This window comes from Microtus pennsylvanicus, chromosome 9, assembly GCF_037038515.1.
Source record: "Microtus pennsylvanicus isolate mMicPen1 chromosome 9, mMicPen1.hap1, whole genome shotgun sequence".
Taxonomy (NCBI): domain Eukaryota; kingdom Metazoa; phylum Chordata; class Mammalia; order Rodentia; family Cricetidae; genus Microtus; species Microtus pennsylvanicus.
In genome coordinates, this window is record NC_134587.1 from 50,481,902 (window position 1) to 50,496,651 (window position 14,750).

Below are 14,750 nucleotides of genomic sequence, written 5' to 3' on the forward strand. Positions count from 1 at the left end.
CCTGTCACCATAGGCAGAATCTGGCAGGTGTGGAAGATGTTGGTGCCCCGTGTTAGGGTGAGGGCCGGTGAAGCAGGCAGGCAGTGTGCACTGGTCCCCCCCCCCACCACCACAAATGGGGAAGAGCCAAGCAGCGATGTGCAGGGCTTATTAGGAAGTACTGAGTTCCTGTGCACAGAGTTCAAGTTTAAGCTGTTTCTGCCCACAGGTTTGTGCTGGGACTTAGTCTGAGGATGTTAGTTTGTGATACCCCCACCCTTTGCGTTTCCTGAAGTGGCCTCTGGCTCTAGCCCTGAGTCTAGGACTGACGGGGGAAACCAGAGACCTGAGTCCAAACTCTGTGAATGGGTTCAAATCATGGCATTTCCTGAGCCTTCCTTTCTTCTCAGCTGTAGGAGGCGGCATCCTTGTGACAGGTTCCTACTGTGAGAATGGGTGTGGGATGAATGTCCAGTCATGTTTGGTGCCCCTGGGGCCTCTCCTGAGCAGCGCTGTCCTGGGCCGGCATGTCCCTTAAGTGCCCTGTACGAACATGCCCTCTTCTGTACTCAGGGTGCAGGCTCTCAGAGGATGGGAACTCACTCTGCCCCATTCAGTTAATGAGGCCAGGGATGATCAATGTTCAATGGATCAAACTGTCGTCTGAGCCTTGGCGCCCAACTGTGTGCTAGCCTGGAAGCTTGTCGTGGTGGAGAGACCAGCCCCGATGGAAAGTCTAGTTGGAGAAATCCGGGAAGTCTTCGGAGAGGAGTTGACATTGAGACTGTGTCTAAGCTGGGTAGGATTTCCTTTGCCTTGCCGGGAGTGACTGAGTCAGCCTTAGGGCCAAGGCCTGGAGAAACTGTCTTTCCGCCAGCTGCCTCTCCGCATCTCTCTCAATGACAATGGTGGTAGTGACAGCAGGGTCCTGTCTGGGAAGCTAGAAGCCTGTGTCTGCAGCTCAGACCATAGTTAGGTGTGAACTGCTGTCCTTTACTAGGTGGAAGACGACAGTCTGTGAATGCAGAGAAGGAAAGGGAAAAAGCCCTCGGTGTAGGGTGTTTGTACCTGATAAGGGCCTTCAGTAGTGACCACTTGTGGGTGTGATCCTAGTTGCAGGTTGGTGCAGGGTGGTCAGGGGTTCCTTGCCCATTTCCCCTAATCCACAGCCTTGATCTTGCCCTGGCCACACTCCTCTTTGTGGGCAGGTTGTGCCAGGGTATGCCTCCTAATGGGAAGCCACGCTAAGGTCTTCTGACTTTGGTGTCAGTTTTGGCATGATTAGGGGTTGGTCCCCTAAGAGTAGCATTACTCTAAGGGGTGGTGGCAGCCCCTGAATCCACCTTTGCCCCACCTCAGTTCTGACCTTAGCTACTAGCGGGGGGGGGGGGGGGAGGGAAGGAGCATAGGCTCTGTGTTCAGAACTAGAAAAGTCCATGGAGCTGCCAGCGTCTGATAGCAGGGACACACAGATGGCCAGGCAGGGGTGTTAGCTAGGTCACTACATCCTACCCCTCCGGGCTCACTTCCCTCTGAGAGGAGCATGCTGTTCTTGACAAAGCTGTGAGGGAAAGACAATGTCTCCAGGGTCATACACTGAGTGGCTCTAACCAAGGGTCTTCTCTCCTTGGCTTCATCATCTGAAGGTTGGGCAGGGTGGGCCTTGCAGTTGAGTGGAAGCAGGGAGCTGTGTGTGATGGGGTTATCTAGGCATTTCCACTTGAAGGCGGGGGCTGGCTTGTGGATTTGAGAGCAGTCTTGTCTCTAGAAGGATGTCACCAGCCAAGGTGCTTTGCTTCCCGTTTCCTGGTTTCAGGAGAAAGAACGACTTCCTAAGAGAATTGGAGCACTCCCCATCCTTGATAAGCCCTGGCCTACTGGTCAATACATCCCCAGCACCTGCTGGCTTTAGCCTGGTCCCAAGGCATGTGGGGGAGAGTTGTACTTTTCCTGTTGGCTGGAGAGACTAACTTACTGGGGTACCCTGGAACACAAAACCTTTTCGAGGGACAGGGCAGTGGTTCCTAGCTCTGCTTTGAACAGACTGGGTGATATCAGATCTATTCCAGGCTCTCTGTCTCCCTCTGTCTAGAGGAGTTATCCTATTCTGTCTATTCTGTCGCCCCCTGAGCTCAGACATCTCTCTGGGTGCCCACAGTAATTTCCAGGGAGATCTGGACTGATCCTGTTCTGTCACCCCGTGAGCTCGGACACCACTCTGGGTGCTTACAATAATGTCTGGGAGGTCTGGGCTCTTTTGCAGCCATGTCCTGCCAATTGTTCCGTCCCATGCTAGGTGTTCCTGGGTGCAAGGGATTTGACCAATGCTTCTCTTTCACGACCAGGTTTCCCCAGCCCCTACATCTTTCTTTTATTTCCCTGTCTTGCTTCTGTGTGTCCCAACCCTACTTGGATCCTTTCCCTGCAGGGACTGCCAGAGTCTCTGTGTGGGGCACCCGGAGGGGGACTCCCCAAAACCCCCCAATATGCTTTGAAAAATGAAGGTATACCCACTGCCTAGACAGAGCTCTAGGTTCTGGAGGGAGGCCAGAGGTGCCGGTTAATGTGCTGCAATGTCAGCCCCGTGGCCTTTGCCCGCCTTGGTGTCTCCATCACCTTTAGTAATTAGATAGCCTCTTCCACCGCCTGAGCACTGAGCGTGGGGTCTCCATGCGGAGGTCCTCCCTGCTGTCTCCCAGCTCCAGCTCTCATTGTTAGTCCATCCCCAGGTAGGGAGCCGGAGCTCTGGTGAAATAATACATGAAACTAGCTTTGGGGCCATAGTGCTGGGAAGCTCGCCTAGAATCACACTGGAGGCCCTGCCTCTCCTTGGCTGGTGTGACCCCGAGTCCTGGCTGGACTTAGGGTGCACTCTTGACCTCTGTGGGTCAGGGTAGAGCTTGATTCCTGGGTACCTAGTTTCTCATTGCTTTAGTTCTACACTCACTGAGGCCCACAACCCAGCCAGGCGCCAGGAGCCTTTGCTCAGTCTCTTACAGCTGCATTCCAAATAGGGAAACTGAGGTTCATAGAGCCAGTGCCTCTTGCCCAAGGTTTCTGCTATAGCTGCGGTTTGGAACTGGGTTCTCGGTGTCTTTGCATCCTATTGACATGTTGGTTTTGTCTGTTGCCTTTTCTAGATTAGCTCATACAAGGAAACTCAGGTGGCTGGTTCCTTGTTGGGACTGGTGGAGCATGCGGGGCTAGAACCGGTGTCTCATCTGCACAGACACAGTCACATCCTGGACCACATGCCTGTTTTGCTCTAAAAATGACCCGAAGCCTTTTGACTGTTTTTAGAAGAAAAGCAGAGCCTGCCACTTCTCCAGTAACTTCCTCTGGGGCCACTTGCTTAAATGTCAGGAAGGGAGAGCACTTCCTGGTCAGGAACATTCAGAGCTTGCCGGGCGCTGGAGTTTTGTTTTCTGCTCAGGAGGTAGTTAGGGAGTCAGCCCCCACCCCACTTTGCCATTCCTGAGACTCGTCTGGCACGCAGGGAGAGGGTGCTGAAAAGGAGCCGCCGCCGTGATGCCGAGTGTCAGGTACCAGCTCTAGGAGTGGTGACGGGTTATTTTTAGCTATTCTCATCCAGTAGAGGCATTTCAGCGTTTGTTCAATATTTAATTATCCATCTGAAATTGGCCCACGTGGCCTTGAGTTTGGAAGTAGGTCTGTGCTGTGATTTCCTCTGATTGCATAAAGAAGGAAGCAGGAGAATCTCAACAGCCCTCTAAATAACAATACCGTGAAGGAGGCTGGGCTTGGACCAGCAGACCTGATTCCTGGCTAGACGCCGCCGCCAGGGTAGTGAGACTGCCTGGGACACCCTGGGACCTGCTTTGTCTGTGCAGCTCACACCTGCAGCAGCTGTGGTTTTCATTTGGGGTGGGCTCCCCCTTTCTTGTGGGCCCTGTGTTTTCTTTGACAGCTGCTGAGTACCAAGTGGAGGTTTGGGGATTTTGCCTTTGGAGGTCTTGTTAGCTTTTATTTCCCTCTTCTGACAGATGGGGGAGGGCTGACAGCACCCGAGCTGTGTGATTTTTTTTTCCTGTGGCCCTTGGAGGTGATGCCTTGACACCCTGAAATGAAAAGGCAGAGTACAGGCAGGTGAATGGACACCCCTCCTGTGCTGAGGAGGCCACAGAGGAGAGGAGAGGCAAGCATGAGACCCTGGGAAGCTGGCTTACCGCTGGGACTCCTTTAGAGGCCTGCTTGGAATGGGGAATGGTGGGTTAGAGATTAAGAACCAGTAAATAGGCAATCTGGATTAGATGTAGGTGATTTTCTATTTATTTATGTTTCTGTTTTGAAGGCACTGGGCTTGAGTCAGGAGTGTAGCTAAGGTTAGGGTCCTGGATGGATGGATGGATGGATGGACATCCGTGGGCTCTGAAGCAGGCTTGACATAGTTACAGCACGATGGAAGATACATTACAAACACGAGTGTGTGTGTTGTTGTTGGTGCCCATTTGTCTAAATCACGAGTCTGTTGTGTTGGTGGAGAAGTACACTGTGATGTCGTGGGGACTGGAATCATCTCTGTGGTTCCTCGGTGTCCCCTCCCCCCAGAGACTGCTACAGGGAAAACCAGTACTCAGCCACCCGCCGTGTACACACTGGGCAGGGGCGCCTTGGTGGTACACAGTAGCTCTTGTGTGGAAGGAGCTGAGTCCAAGGAGGGCCATGTAACCAGGTCAGCAGATGGCAGGGCCCTGAGAGGTGAGTCAGCCGAGCTCCCCCTCCCCCAGGAGCACAGGGAGCCGCAATGAGGATGGTGGTGATGACCTCTGTTCCTTGAGCATGTGCACTGTGCAGGCATTCTTCTGGGTCCTTTACCTGTCCTGTGTCCAGTCCTGGGCTCACAGACTGGCCAAGTGCATGGTAAACCTCCCTGCCCTCATCAGGGCTGTGACGTGGGCAGGTGACTTGAGAGCCACAGCTAGACTTGCAAGGAGCGGGGAAAGGTGGGGAATGGGTGTCAGTGATCACAGGTGCCTCTGGTAGCTAGGCATCTGGCTTGAGAGACTTTACACCAGGGTGGGGTCTGACCTCTGGGAGAAGCATTAGACCAGTCTCTGGAGTGGGACAACCTCAGGCCTCAAGGAAATGTGGGGGAGCAGGTGGATCCAGAGAAGACAGGGGCTTGGACGCTGGCAAGGCACTCACTTCCAGAGAGTCTCTAGGATGCTGTTTGCTATGAGGGTGGAATGGGAGAAGAGGGGAGCAGAACAGAGAGAGGCCGCACGCCGCTTCGAGGAATAGTGTTGGGCCTCGGCGTGCTGGTCTCCGGTCTGTGCACAGCAGCGCCTGTAACAAGACCGCTGCCACATCTCTTTCTCTCTTTATTTAAAAATATATATTTTATGGGTATTTTGCCTGCATGTGTGTTTGTGCACCACATGGATGCCTGGTGCTTGAGAAAGCCAGAAGAGGATGGAGTAATAGAAGTTATGGAACTGGAGTTATAGAAGGCTTTGAGCCACCATGTGGGTGGTGGGAATCGAACCTGGGTCTTCTGCAAGAGCAACAAGTGTTTTAAACCGCTAAGCCCCCTTCCAGCCCTGGACTCTTTGTGTTCCCAATTTCACTTTTAGGAAGTAGGACATGGTAGTCCCTGTGGTCTCAGAACTTGATTTGGCAGGGCCAGAAGTCACAGCCCTGCCATCCAGCCTCTTTTAAGCCCTAGATTTTTTATTTCTGAGATTTGAGCTGGTTCCTGGAATTCCCAAAGGCTCTCATGGTGAGGCAGGGTGCAGAAAGGAATGGAAAGGGGGCTGGGGTGCTGATGCTGGGCAGTGGAGGGGATGAAGGGGAGTTGGCAGCTTAGCAGAAAAGACAGAGACTGTAGGAGTCCAGCAGTTGACTGGGGGAGGGGACATCAGAACTGGCACTGTGGGAGAAGCTTGGTGGGAGTGGGGTCTGGGAGAGCCCTGGGTTTCCATAAATCACCTGTGCTGTCTACTCATCTAGAATCCAGAGCTGCAGCTGTATCGGAGAGTTGTAGGTTTAATATGTGGCTCCCAGCTCCTCTGGGACCCTGACTTCTAAAGAACCCAAATGCTCCCTGCAAAGGAAGGGACCTTTTCGTTGGCCTGGATTCCTGGATTGCTCTATGTCCAGAGGAGAAGGGATGACCCCTCTTGGGTCCTGTGTATCTGATAGTCCTCAAGAGACAGAACACCAGTAATGGGTCACACCTTCCTATCCTCTTTCTCTCCCTCTCTCTCTCTTTCCCCCTTCCTCCCTTCCTCCCTTCCTATCCTGTTTCTCTCTCCCTCTTTCTCTTTCCTCTCTTCCTCCCTCCCTCCAGCCTTTCCCTTCTCTCCCTCCTTTTTTGTTTGAGACACAATCTAAACAAATAGCCCTGCCTGACTCTCAATTCTGCAATGAAGAACGGGATGGCCTTGAACTTCCAAAACTCCACTTGCCTGCTTCTGATTCTCTGCAAGTCTAAAATATTTGCCAGCACTTTCTGGAAAAAGTTTGCCTTTTAATCCCTGAAATCCCTGAGACACCTCTGCTCTCCCCAACTGCCTGCAAAGAGGTGTGCACCCTACACATAATGCTGCTGCTATAATGCTTCGAAATATGTAACTATGGTTTAAAAATGGGTACAGAGAAACTGCACACAGCAAGGAGTAGCAAACACATGGCCAGAGGACCCCCTTTGCTCCCCAAATTCCAAGAATGCAAGGGGCCAGCGGTTTTCTCTCTCTGGAAGCCTGGATTGGTCTTGAGGCTGCAAAGACACAGGAAAAGTATGTGGAAAGAATGGTGAGGGTAGCCTGCAGACTGAAATGACCAGAGGTCTTGAGAGGAAGGGAGACTCAAAGTGAGAAATCTTTGAGTTAGTTAATTAACCTGTGGGGAGCAGCCAGGGCACCCACAGCTTACAGTGGGGAGCTCTTTGGAAGCATGGTACCTTTCAGGACGGGGCACAGGAAGCGTGTGGTATCAGAAGCAATTGTTAATACTTTGAGTAGCGGCTGAGCTGTCCACTAATGCTGGCTCATCTGTAGTGGGAATGAAACAAGCCACTCTCCTGTCCTGAACAGGCTCTCTGCAGGATGCTGGGATGGACCCTGGGATGGTGGCTCCTCCCACTGTGCCCATCCCCACCCCAGCTGTTGTGCCACCTCTGCCCTGTGTTAAGGGTTCTCTTGGCCATGGCTGTGGTGGGTACCCTGGACATAAAGCCCTCTACATGTCCCATGTCTCCCCTCAGACTTTCCACGGCAGTGGACAGCGACAATACCACTCATTCTGAATTACACACGTGTGCATGCATACACACACACACACACACCAGAAGGCATGGTAATTGACTTGTAGTAGTAGGAACCTCTGGAAGCTTTTCACATCCTAGAAGAGCAGGAAGCAGAGAAAACAGGTTTGAAACAGAAGTAGGCGTGCCCTTCAAAGACCCACCCCGGGTTGACCTGCTGCCCCCAGCCAGACCTAAACTCCCAAGTTCTTCATTCAAAGCCTTCAAAAAAGTGCCACACACTAGGGACTGGGTGTTCAGAGCGTGAGTCTGTGAGGGACAGTTCAGACCCCAGGGCTCCTTCCTTTCTCCAAAGCTGGTCAGTGTCTTGAACCCAGATGTGCATTCGAACATGGTGGAACTCATCCCTGCCAGCTAGAACTGGAATGACTTGGGGGTGTGAGAGGGACAAGGGAGGACACTCTGAGTCACACCAGCTCCTCACTTGTCTCCCCTCAGATCCCTTAGGTTTATATCCTGCCTCAGTGCCCCTAGTTGCATGGTCATGATCAGACCTGATTTTTCTTTTTGTTTAAGTCAGAGCTGGCATAGCTTGGGTTCTGCATCTCTGTGTATCTCCCCATTTCCTGGAGTCTGTTTTTATTACATTCAGACAACCAGTTGTTCAAACATTGCTTGTTGAGAAAGCTTGCCTTTCCCTTGGCACTTTTCTTCAGACGTCTGTTGACCATGTATACATGATCTATTTCTGGACTCCATCCTGACCCATTGATCTATACATCTTACCCTTGTGCTAATTCTGCAATCTTGTTTACATTAGCTGTATTTCCAGACTTTAAAGTATGTCTTGAAACCCATTAGCAGCGGAAGTCCCCTAGCCCTTTCCTGTGTTCTCAAGCCTGATTGGCCTTTCTAAGTCCTTTGCTTTGCTGTCTGAACTTAAATTTCTGCTTGTTAGAGTCTTTGAAAAGCTTCATGGGATTTTGACTGGGATTGCATTGAATCTGTAGGTCACCTTGGGCGAAATGTCACCTGAACAGTATTGAGTCATACAGTGTGGCTGTTCATTTCTTTAGACTACAAGATCATACTTTCAGCAACGCATTTTGGTTATTAATTTTTCACATGTGTAATTAAAATATGTATTTGTGTGTGTGTGTGCACGTGTGTGTGTGTGTGTGTGTGTGTGTGTGTGTGTGTGTGTGCTGGTCACCGTGGAGGGACTAAGAGCTCACTATCCTTGTTAGCCTGGTGGGTTTTCGTGGGTGCAGACAAAGCATAAGACACACGCATCCAACACAGAGAACGGACTCATGCCTGTCCTAGCAGGCGGCTGGAACTTCACATTCGCATCAACTCCCCTTCCATCCAAGTCCAAAGAGCACATTTTAGGTTGATCTATTCTTGAATAAACTGCGTTGCTCTCTATTTTTCCAGTCTAAGCTCGTGTATAGTCTATGAGTCAGTTGCTCCTTAGGCTAAAAGTTACACAAGGAATTGGGGTACAGCTTTGCGATAGGGTGCCATCATTACATCAGTTTGAGCCAGGTGTGTTGGCGGTTGCCTGCAGTCCTCGCTTTTGAGAGGTGAAGCAGGAGAATTGGGAGTTTAAGGATATCCTTTGCAAGGATGGGGCTAGCCTGGGCTCCATGAGTCTCTGTCTCAAAAGTAAACAAGGTAAACAAGAAATTTGGAGACAACTAAAATAGAATTTCAGGCCGGATGGTGGTGGCGCACGCCTTTAATCCCAACACTCAGGAGGCAGAAGCAAGTGGATCTCTGTGAGTTTGAGGCCAGCCTGGTCTATATAGTGAGATCCATGACATGCTCCAAAGAAAATGTGAACATCGTGTGTGTGTGTGTGTGTGTGTGTGTGCGCGCGCGCGCGCGCGCGCACACACGTAGGCACTGGAGAGATGGCTCAGCCTGTAAGATTGCTTGCTGCTCTTGTAGAGGTCCTGAGTTTGCATCCCAGCACCCACGATTGCCTGTAACTCCAGCCCCAGGGGATCTGACATTTCTGATCTACATCGACACCCATACTTACCTGTGCTTACTGCCATCCACATACACATAACTAAGAAGAAAACCTGCTAAAACTTAAAAATTACACTTAACTTTATGCATGTGTTAGCTTGCTGCAAGAGGCAAGCTGTATCACACAACCGTGATAATCTTACTTGATGACACGATTTTTAAACAAAAGTGCAAATCATTAAGGAGCATTAAGTACAGAGGTGTGTTGGGGAGGGTTTCTAATGACTGAGGTACAGAGGTGTTGGGGGGAGGGTTTCTAATGACTGAGGTACAGAGGTGTGTTGGGGAGGGTTTCTAATGACTGAGGTACAGAGGTGTGGGGGGAGGGTTTCTAATGACTGAGGTACAGAGGTGTGGGGGAGTTTCTAATGACTGAGGTACAGAGGTGGGGGGGGAGGGTTTCTAATGACTGAGGTACAGAGGTGTGGGGGGAGGGTTTCTAATGACTGGAGTACAGAAGTGTGGGGGGAGGGTTTCTAATGACTGAGGTACAGAGGTGTGGGGGGAGGGTTTCTAATGACTGGAGTACAGAGGTGTGGGGGGAGGGTTTCTAATGACTGAGGTACAGAGGTGTGGGGGGAGGGTTTCTAATGACTGGAGTACAGAGGTGTGGTGGGGAGGGTTTCTAATGACTGAGGGGAAGGAAGCAGTTCAGGGTTGCTGCCTCCCTTTGGCTGCTTAATTAGGACTCTGCCCTAAGGCTTTGTTGATGTAATCAGTTTCTATTCTAAGGAAAAATATACAAGGTTCTGGGCTGGAGAGATGGCTCAGTGGCTAAGAGCACTGGCCGTTCTCCCAGAGGACCTGGGTTCAGTTCCCAGCACCCACATGGCGGTGCACAGCTTCTGTTCCAGGGGATCTGACATCCTCTTCTGGACTTTGAGAGCACTGCATAGAAGTGTGTGCAGACAAACATGTAGAATCTTTTAGATCTGGAGGTCAGAAGTCTGCAGGCTGGTTCAGTGAGCTAAAGTCAAAAGGTCTTGAGGCAGTGACCCTTGTGGAGGCCCTGGGGCAAATGTATTTCCTTGCCATTTTTAATCTTTTAGAATCTGCCTGCAAGTCTTAGCTCACTGCCTCACCTCTGCCCTACTGAAGCTTCCCTGGTAACATTGTCTTTTTGCCTTCTCCCACTTGTCGGTCTCCTTTTGCGCTGGGCAAAGGGAAATATGTCTGTAATCCCAGCACCCGAAATACCGAAGTAGCAGTCAGCCCGAGCTACATAGCAAGATCCTGTTCAATAAGAAAAGAAATTAAATAAATAAAAGTTAGAGTCTCTGTTATCACAGTGCGCTCACCCCGTGGTCTTCCTTCCCACCCAAAGCCCTTAATTGTATTTGGAGTCCGTTTTGCCAAATGAAGAAACACTTTCACAGGCTGCAGGGGTCAAGCTGTGACTTTTGGGAGCCAAAGGTTTGGAACCTCCAAGTAACACCTGGCTGTAGATGGAAGGTCAAAGGCTCAATGGGGAAGAACGTGTAGTCTGAGGCAGGAGGCTGCCAGCTTGTGGCATTTTCAGCAGAGAACAGTATGCTAGATCTCATATACATCCTTGTCCTAACACACATGCATCCACAAAAGCACACACCACCTACCACACGTCACAGACACCGTGCATACACACTGCACATACACACCACATATGCACACACCGTGCATATGCATACCACACATACAGAGGCACCCACGGCTATAACTGTCTCAGAAGTTCCGAGTTTGCACCCAGGCTCCCTGCCCAGTCTTGCCATGGCTTCAGTATGTCTCACACTCACTGGAGGGCTGTGTCCTTTGGAGCTTGCAATGCTCTTCTCCGTTGTCTGGTCACCTAAGCTGCTGTCAATCTTGATATGCAATTTCGGTTTTTATTTTATTTTTTCCTCTTCATTTCTCTTCAGACATATGCAGAGGGAACTAGTTGTACTGCGCTGCCCCGTCCCCTGTGTGTCCTTTAGTTTTACCATTACTGTCTGGAGAGCGTCATTCTCTCTCACTGTAGTTCTCCAAAGAGAAGCTCCATGGCTGTTCCTCGGTGTCACTGTGTGCACATATGCCCGGGAAGGTGAATGTGTCTGCTTTAGTCACGCGCACAGTAAATGCATTTTAGCCTGAAGGGTCCACTGCAGGCCTTAACTTCTGTTTTGAAATGATTACAGGTTTGCAGGAAATTGTTCAAACACTACCGACGAGCCTAGGGCGAACTACGTCCCCTGCCTGTTTGCATAGCAGAAACCAAGCTGCTGTTCTGACTGTAGCTTGAGGGGGCGTTGTAGGTGATGAGGCACAGCTGGACCTTCCTCCAGGCCTGAGATGGCCTGAGGGAGGGCCAGGGAGGAGGGGCTAGTGGCTGATTGGCTGTTGTCACAAAGTGAAGGAAGGCAGGGCTTGGAATGATTTTTTTTTCCTTTTTGGCTATTTGAAAGGGCTCCTGAGTGTGTAGTAGTCCTGAGCTCGAGCTCCTGCCTTATCTCCACCCTCGTGACCTGGTTCTGGTCTCTTGGGAGAGGCAGTTCATAAGCTGAGGATCCATCATTAATGAAATAATGGCATTGAGGGGAGGGCAGATTTTTGTTTGTTTGTTTTGTTTTTTCTGAGAGGAGGCTGGGTGTTTTGTGGGCAGCTGTGACCTTGTCTTTGTGAACTGCTTAGACAGGAAACAGCCTTGTATGGTTTCGCTTTATTGCTGTCCCGGGGTCATCCTGACTAAGATTATTCAGGAGAGTAGCGTGGTGATCCTCCTGCCTCTACTTCCCAAGTGCTGGGATTACAGGTGTGAGCCTTCCCGCCCGGTTCATGGGGTGCTGGGGTTGAACCAAGGGCAAATGGTCTACCAATCGAGCACCATCCTCAGCCCTTGCTTGGTCACTGAGTGGTGTCAGTGCTGCGGAAGTTGTTGGTTCTGGCTTTCATCACGAGCAGAGCGTCCTTGAGACCCGCCTGCACCCCTAGATCTTTTGTGCTTTGTTTTTCACAGCTCACTAGTATTCTACAGTAGCACAGTTCCTCTCCCAGTTTCAGTTTGCCCCTGGCGCCCTCCTTCCCTTCTTGCCCTTAGGTGAAATCCTGGGCCTCTCCTGCTAGGATGAGCCACAGTATCCCGCTAGCCCTGATACTCTATTTCTGCTGCCCATATTAAATCTATCAGTGTGCACAGCACAGGTGCTGTTCAGAGGATGCCATTCCAGCACTGACCTTACCAGACCCAGTAAAATGAAGGATCCCTGTACTCGAGACGTGTGGGCGCGGGGAGCAGGGGTTTGAGGCCAACCTAGACTACACAGCAAGGTCTGTCTCAAAAACAAAACCAGAAGAGACAAAAAGAAATCCCACGCCATGGGTCACTCTGTTTGCAGAATGTTGTTCCCTGCTGTGGCTGCAGCACTAAGGCTCCTGTCGTTTGCTGTCTGTCAGCTGGAGTCCACTCTAGTCTCGAGATGGAGCCACCGTGTTCCTCTGCAGCAAAGCCGGCCGTGGAGGATGGAGTTCTGAAACATCTGTCTCTTCCTCCTGCCGTAGCTCCAACCTCGACCTCCCACAGTTAAGGGCTCCTGAGGTGGGACTATCCCCCAGGGTAGCCTTCTACCTCCCCATCTTTATTCTCAAGCACACATCTGCAGAGTCCTGCAGGACATCTCCCTGTCTCGTCAGCATGGCTTGTCTGCAGGCTCCAGGCGTTGGGGTGCAGGTTTCTTTGGGGGCCATCCTTTTATGTGTTGTAGTTTGTGTAACCGCTCTCCTATTGAAGGGTCTTAGTTGTGTTTAGTTGGGGCTATTGTAGGTCTGTCATGAACTGTCTTACAAAAGCGTTCATAAGAGGGTCATAGTCTGTCTCCTTTAGCAACTGTTCTTCTCACCCAGCATTCTGTCGCTGTTTTATTTGTGTTGATCTGTATAAAGGTAGATTGTGCGACAAGCCTTTCTGTTCCTTGTGGCATCCTCCTGAGCTGTGTTCTCTTCTGCGCTGTGTAGTCTTCCGCTGGGTGGCTATTCCAAGACACGCTCATCCCTATCCTGCTGGGCTGCATGCAGGGCGGCAGACATCTCTGCAGCCCCCATATACATGGGACGAGCCACACAGACTACCTAGACCACACAGCTAGCGTGGTCTGGACTGAACCTGTGAAAGGGACAGGTCCGTCCATCTGGCCGTCTGTCTGTCTGTGTGCGCACGCCTGTGAATTGTCTGTTGTCTGATCGCTCTCCAAGCCTTTTCATGACACCAGCAGAGGTAAATGAGTGGCACCCTATCTCTGCAGTGAGTCAGTGCTCATTTTAATTTCAGGGCTGGTTTCTCAGTAATTTTTAAAATTATTTTCTTCTCATATTTGGACTGGGTCAGAGTGTATCTGAAAAGTGTGATATGGTGACTGGTAGTTCTGACTGATGTTTTCCTCACTGCGAGGACCCCCACCCGCTTCACCAGCACCCAGCCTTTCTGCTCCTCTGCTGACCCTGTGTCTCCCCAAATCCATGTTCATAGTTGCCACCTCACCTGCCTCCAACCATTAAGATCTGGGCAGTGCAACCCAACTGCTGAGATTACAGGATGTTCCTCCAGCCACTATGTTTCCATGGGAACAAGTAACAGTCATCCTTCATGATTAGGTGGTGTCCATGGCAACCAAGCCAGCAGCATTTGAATGAAACCGATTTTATTTTATTTATTTTTTGCAAACACTTGAAGGTTAAGATGCCTGACTCTGGCAATGGCTTCCGAGAGTAGATGGTAGCCTGGTCTCGCAGCTTAAATGGGAATTTTCTCAGTGGAAAAGGAATTGAGGACCAGCTGTTTCTAAGGCCCAGTTCTGTAGACTGGGAGGTCGTGTAGAGGTCAGATCAAGTCTGAGATGAAGAAGGACTACTGGCTGTCCTCTGGGCATGTCTGAGGAGACTTCAGGGTGGCTGGCTCTCCCTTCCCACGAACGTCCTTAGAGATACTCTCTTAGTGCTGTGTGTTCTTAGCGGATGCACTTGACCTCTCTGGAATTCTGCTTCCACCAGTTCCTGTTTCCCAAGCCTGGGAAAAAGCTGTGTTGCTGTGTTTAAGGCCAGAAGCAGAGGTTCTGGAGCTTAATGCTCTGAGCTGAGATCCCCAGAGGCAGAGGCACTGTTCCGTCTGGGGGGGCGGGGGACGGTGGGAATGTCAGCTCCATGCTTATTTCTGGTATAAAATAAGGGTTATTTGGGGGGCATACTGGGAGAGGGCGCTCTACTTTTACTCGCAACACATGGACTTATGTTTAATTCAGAGCCCAGAGATGGAAAGGCATTGGGTTGGAGTCACACAACACAGAAAGGTTGAATGGAGATTCCCCCCCCCCTTCTTGGCTCCTCTGCCTTCCCCAAGGTCCCAAGTAAGTTCTTTTGGGGGTCATTGTTCGGGGGACTCGGAGTCACCTTTGTGTCTTGGAGTCTCTGTTTCCCCATCTGGAAATGGCACACACCGTGGCTGTCCAAGTTGTCACATGGGATTGGATCTGAAAGTGCCCAGAGCACATGTTCTCAGCGGGGC

At 50.9% G+C, this 14,750-nt stretch overlaps 1 protein-coding gene across 8 annotated transcripts in view; it reads left to right on the plus strand.

The window, feature by feature from the left end:
- Dab2ip (DAB2 interacting protein) overlaps positions 1 to 14,750 on the plus strand; it is a 170,658-nt gene that overhangs the window by 64,762 nt on the left and 91,146 nt on the right. The gene's annotated exons all lie outside the window — the stretch shown is intronic.